This window comes from Triticum aestivum, chromosome 1A, assembly GCF_018294505.1.
Source record: "Triticum aestivum cultivar Chinese Spring chromosome 1A, IWGSC CS RefSeq v2.1, whole genome shotgun sequence".
Taxonomy (NCBI): Eukaryota; Viridiplantae; Streptophyta; class Magnoliopsida; order Poales; family Poaceae; genus Triticum; species Triticum aestivum.
In genome coordinates this window covers 405,033,370-405,039,471 of record NC_057794.1, presented here as the reverse complement: position 1 = coordinate 405,039,471, position 6,102 = coordinate 405,033,370, and the positions used below count along the sequence as shown (strand labels likewise).

General features: G+C 42.9%; 1 long non-coding RNA gene across 2 annotated transcripts; it reads left to right on the top strand.

The window, feature by feature from the left end:
* The first annotated feature begins 686 nt into the window (after positions 1–686).
* LOC123053260 (uncharacterized) lies at positions 687–4,758 on the top strand. Of its 2 annotated transcripts, XR_006425515.1 has the most exons (5): positions 696–1,314; positions 1,426–1,606; positions 1,975–2,126; positions 3,314–3,602; positions 3,914–4,755. It is a non-coding gene; the product is annotated as an uncharacterized lncRNA (long non-coding RNA). The 2 variants fall into 2 exon arrangements; XR_006425514.1 differs by having other exon boundaries at positions 687–1,314; positions 1,975–3,602; positions 3,914–4,758.
* Positions 4,759–6,102: the final 1,344 nt, after the last annotated feature.

Genomic DNA, 6,102 nt, shown 5'->3' with positions numbered 1-6,102 from the left:
ATCAAGGGAGTGGGAAACCCTTAGGCAGCCAGATGCTCCTGATCCTGAGGTGAGTGGTGGACCAATTGGGCCCTTCCAATGCCGATGCGAAGGCCACCGAGGGCCCATATGGTAGGCTAGGGGCTCGAGACATGGCCCAGCTAGAGGATTGCCGGAGCGGCCCCGGAGCAGTTATGTGGCCCGTTAGGGAGTGCCGAAGCCCATCCGAGCCACCCCGGCAACGATGGGGCCTAGGGTTGCAGGTGCTCCCTAGGATGGCGGTGTCGCAGCCGTCGTGTGGCGCCTATCAACGCGAGGGAGGGGAGTCGGAGGGGGCACGACGGCCGCATCGGGCAACGGGATGGGGCTAGGGCTTCGATGAACGGCCGGAACGGGGATCAATCCCAGGGACGATAGGCCAGGAGTCGAATCAGGGGCAAACAGATGGACGGAGGAAGTCGACGCGGGCGAGGAATCCGCGTGCCAGGAGATACGTGCAAGCTACATTATATACGCTTTCACCCTAAATGATACTTATTTGGAACTCAAGTACATTAGAGATAGGAAGCTAAGAAAATACAGTATATAACAACTTTAGACATACTACAATACATTCGTAAATAAATCCATCTTGTTTATCTTTCACTAATAATAATAATATAATAATAATAATTTAAAACGATTATCGCTTCTGCCCGCTCACTATCGCGGCGCTTTAGACTATCGCATCTGCTCGCTCACCATCGCGGCGCTTTTGCTAAAAAAAACCCTGTGTTTTTAGTTAGTAATACAACCCACGGTTCCTCTTTTACTGAAAACGGTTCGTTTTTTTTTTTTAAACCTGCGTCTTATCTCTCGCTTCCTTTCCGGACGCAGCAGAAAGGAGAAGGTGAGGTGCGGACGGCGGAGCAGCAGAAGTTCAGGGGCGGCGCGGCGGAGAGAAGTTGAGTGGCCGAGACCTTGCCGCCGGACGGCTACAGCCGTCTCCTGCTTCCTTTCCAGCCGCGGCGGAGCAGGAGAAGTTGAGGGGCGGGCGGAGCAGGAGAGGTTCAGGCGCGGCGCGGCAGGCGGAGCAAGAGAGGTTCAGGCGCGGCGCGGCGGAGCAGGAGAGGTTCAGGGGCGGTGCCGACGGAGCAGCAGAGGTTCAGGGGCGGTGCCCTTGTCGACGGACGGCTACAGCCGTGGCGGAGCACAAGGCGGGAGAGGTTCAGGGGCGGGTCGGCACTGGCCTGGCCGGGAACGCGGGCTGCCTGGAGGTGCTCATCGCCTCGCCGTGGTCCTGAAGCCCCTCAAGCATCTCCTGCCCGCGTGGCCGCCATAGCACTGTTGTTGGATGTGAGTCTGCATCAAAATCGGAATCAGCATGCACGCTAATGTGGCATTTTCTCCCCTTTGCTATACTGTGATTCGACTGATGGTTGATGTTGCATTCTGATGATGTCTCAGGGGTGTGGCTTTTGCTGAATTTTCGTCACCCTGAGCTTCTGGCGAGTTTGCTCCCCTGAGCCATAACAGAGGGAGTGAGAAGGGAGAAGAGGAAAAAAGACCTTGCTGATCGAGACGATATTGACACCATTTTTTGTGTGTTGGAGCGATTTGAACCATGGCAACCAGAGCGATTTGTTAGGTGTGTATCTATATTGCATTCTGTACAACAAGAGATTTGGTTACTTCTCTTTTACAAAACTAGATTATGTGGGACGTTGCCATTTGCTGAAACAATTACGGTAGAGTATTACTGTACATCACTATCACTTTTAGTAACTTCATTCATGACACCTTTGAACCATTCAAATGAGCCTTGTTCCCTGGCTAATCCAATTGAAGTTTGGTCGACTTGGCCCGTTGCTCTTGAAGGTGTTGCCAAACTCCTCTTCATGCATGCTTTACTGCTCCTGTTGAATCCAATTCATTTTGGACATTGTGCATCTATACTCATGTATGAGAAAGAGCTTTCAATGATTTAGTTACTTTATTGGACTTTATGTTGTTCAGGAGATCCTTCACTATGCTGATGAAAGAGTTGCACCAATTCCAAAGCTGATAAGCAAAAGGATGACATATTTTTTGCAATTTTGAGATGGTGCACTGAAAGGGCCATCAATAAAAATCTAGCAAATCTAAATGAAGACAGCCAAGTCACTTAGGTTAGTGAGGAGGTGCAACAGCATGAGTTCGGATTTTCTCCACTTGCATATGTTTTTCTATTGATTTATTGTATCAAAATTGTCAAGTAGTCAATTAGTGATGGCGCATGTTTTCTGATTCTTGCATATTTGAGAGAGGCAAACTGCACGTGGGATTGATGATCAGGCATTAATTCAATGCCAGCCTCATTGCCATTAGTTTTGGGTAGAATTTTTATTAGCTGAACATTCCTTCTGATTAGGACCTGATGATGATCCAAGACGGTGTAACAAGATAATGTAGTACGAGAGTATTTCACAAATCACAATCTCTGAAGAAGACTATGCACTACTTCACAGAATTATATAGACTGGCACTTGATCTATACAGTACTGAATAATTCATTCAGTTCAAGCTATGTATCTACGGAACAAGAATTATCTCGTAACAAAAAATAGTTGGTACAAAGTTGTCATCTTGGTTATTATTACCCTTAATGGCATTAACGATGTTAGTAGCTACAGCCTACATATGTGTGCCATAAGAGAGTGTAAGCCTCGTGGTGCGTTGATACTGTAGCTGCCACTCCAAAAGGTTCCATTGACCTTATACATCACTTCCATCTGTTTGATTCATTTTGGTTCATGACAACTGGCCTCTAAAGCTTGTGTCATGTAGTCCATCAACTAAATGTGCTGTATTAGGATGTCTAATTCTTAAGTGTAACCAGGGATCAGTTTTATTTGATTTGAATTAACAAGATGGCTTGTACATTATTTATAATGATTATAGATATTATGATCTCAGTCGCTTGATTTGAAGGCCGCAAATTTATTATCCCGTTGCAACGCACGGGCCATTTTGCTACTGTTTGCCGACGAGAATATGCCAGTCGCAAGTTACATGTTTCTGCCGTCGGCTGGTGATTCTTTTGCTACTTCAGGGGCCACCAGCGGCACCTGCTGCGAACTATTGCATTGCTGGTTTGTGTCTCTGGGACTGTTTCGCAAATCATGTCAATGAGACTAGCAATTTGAAGAGACATGGTCTGAAGATATTTGCATATACAGTACTGTAGATTCTCCCACTGAACATATCAAAATAGCAGGTTCCCTGATCTTATAAATAAACAATATTAGTTAATTGTTGATAATGTACTAATAACCTCATTTGCATGTGCCTAACGCCCTAATCTTTGATCCAGCAGCATTTTGGTAAGCATATCTTTGGCCCAAGTAAAAAAGAAGAGTTGAGCTTTCACTCTCTCTGGTTGGCTGAAGGTATCTGGAGTTTAGCCCTGCTGCAGGGTAAGGAAAGCCATGACCTCCAAACAGACTGTGCATATGAACCAAGGATAACGGAAACAAGCTATGCTTGCAACTCAGTTTTCAGGTATCTTCCCCAACGAATATTGCCCTGGTACTGACAGGTTGTCAGTACATATCTTGGTGTGGACTTCACCAGCCGTTCAACTTTTCACTCCATTATATATTCAGGTATGTTTTTTTCCTCCTGATTAATTACCTAGCGATTATAAAATTAAAATCCTCAAGGTATTGAATCCTCAAACTGGTCGCTCTACGCGCTGACGCTTCTTGCTTCGGTTATGGATTGCCTGAAGCTTCTGAACAATTTTCAGTTATTTCTCTCTTATATATTTCACTTTCAGCACTAATTCATTGCCTGAAGCTTGCAGAGTATTACTAATTACTTGCTATTCATTATTGCCTGAAGCTTCTGAATAATTTAGTTATTTCTCTGGTAATGGAAAGTTGTTATATATGTTCTTGTGTTTTCTTTACTGCAGAGACCACTTATTACTCACCCCAGCCAATATATGGTTCACTGGATCATTGATAGTCACGATTGACAAAGATCAAACATTTTGTGGAGAACTAGGGAAGAGAGAAATGTTGCACTGTAGTTTGATTGACACAGGTTCGCACATATACAAGTTCGCTTATAGCTTTGATACTACTCAAATATCCTCCAGATTTCTGTGCAAATTCATGAATGATTTGCTTTCATTTATTTCTGTCGGGTTGAATGTGAGGAACTTGATTTATTGATAATTTGATGTATGTGTGTTTACATTGCAATGAAGGCCATGATAGGCATGTCATATGTTCAGGTATGCGTAATGAAAACTATTTTTGTAGCAAGTTTCTATGGATGATTACGAGCAATCTTATTCAAAATCAAATGTTCTCATGTATCATTTTTGTTGTTATGCATGTATATTGCAGAGTATGGCGGCCCCTATTTTTAAGAATTCATACCTGAGAGCAGATGTGTTAGTTACTACTGTAGTATTTAAATTCTTCAAATTTAAAGGTGGATATCTAGCGGAAGGACGAGACATTGCCGGTGGAGAGTATTGTCAGGCCAAAGACCCATATATCGTGGCATTAGTTGTCGATTAGGAAGTTTAGTATGCAGGTGGAGATGACATGATTTTTTTTCTTCTTTATATTGAAATCGTCTAGCGGCATTTTACATGTTAACCATGTTTTTTTGCTGAATCTGTTCAAATCTTCGATCAGAATTTTGTGGAAAGAAAAGGTGAACCATTATTCCATCTATATAGGATTGTAGAATGTTGTTCAGTTAATAATATTTCATTGTTGTTGTAGCAAGGCTGGTTAAACCTTCACTGATTTAGTTTCAAATTCTTCATATATTTTACATTTGGCATATGTGGTTGAGGATGGTAACTATATCTGCACTGCATATACAGATGAAGATCATAATGCCAACGTAATGTACATGTGTAATTTGACGTATCCCTCTTGCCTACGATAGATAGAATGTATATTCTTAGAGCCTGTTCGGTAATCCACCGGCTCTCCAAAATCCTACGCTTCGGCTCCTCCATCGATCGTGAGAGCGAGGAAACTGTTCGGCTTGATCGCTCCACTCTGGTTCATGAGATGGGCCAAAAGCTCAATCTGGCCCGGGGCCCATACGGAGGGGAGGTGGTAGGATAGAAAAGGCACCAGAGACAGAACGCGACCGAATCAGTATGCCACTTATCGGTGGCAGTCTGCCGTAAATTTGATGAACTCCTTCATTTTTAGGATATGCGGAGCACCTCATTCCTCGCTCTATGATTTTCATCCGCAGATCGCTCTGCTCCGCTCTCTTGACTCCACGGAGTTGCAGCGTTCGGATCGGCTCCGCCCACTCCTGGAGCAGAGTTGTGGAGTGGAGTGGATCCGAACAGGCCCTTAGTTTGATGAAGAGCACATATAGAGGTGTCTTTTCCCATAATTTACTTGTGTGTAGAGTGCCTTTGAAGCTTACATGTAATTTTATTTTTTTGCTTACACGGTTCCCTTTCAGAAACTAAGCAACCACATTACATGTATCAAAAAGCATTGACAAATTCCCTCAGAAAAATAATCACTGACAAATTGCCTTTGGATCATTCCAAATTTTAGTGGCCATATCGCTTTTCACACTCGGGCTTTATTTCTTGGTATATTTTCATATTTCTCTTGCTTTGTCAGTGTCTTACATAAATTCATACAAATCATTGATCGTGATTTGCACCACTTATGTATGACATTCTCTATACGTCATTTTCATTATATATTATAGTATTTCTGCATAAGAAAAGCTTACTTTATATTACTCAATATGTTTGACCCGGTCTTGATTGTTTGCATGAATAGAAATGAACATATCTATTAGTAATATTTTTGAAGACTACCCATTATAGATAGCTAGGAGTGACATTGATTGACGGGAAATTGTTAAAACTTTGGATATTTATTTTGTTGCCTATCGGAGCTGCATGCAGTTTCTAGCCTAAAGCAAAGTGACAACAGCTCGAGAGTTCTCAAAATACTTAATTTGGATATTTATTTTTAAAATTATTGAAACGCCTACCCCATGTGGCATGTCGAGTTGGTCAACACAGGTCTATATAGTTTGTTTTTTAGGAAAAACCGTGAAGAAAAAAGCTGAATAGTACTAAATGGCTGCTTTGGTGAT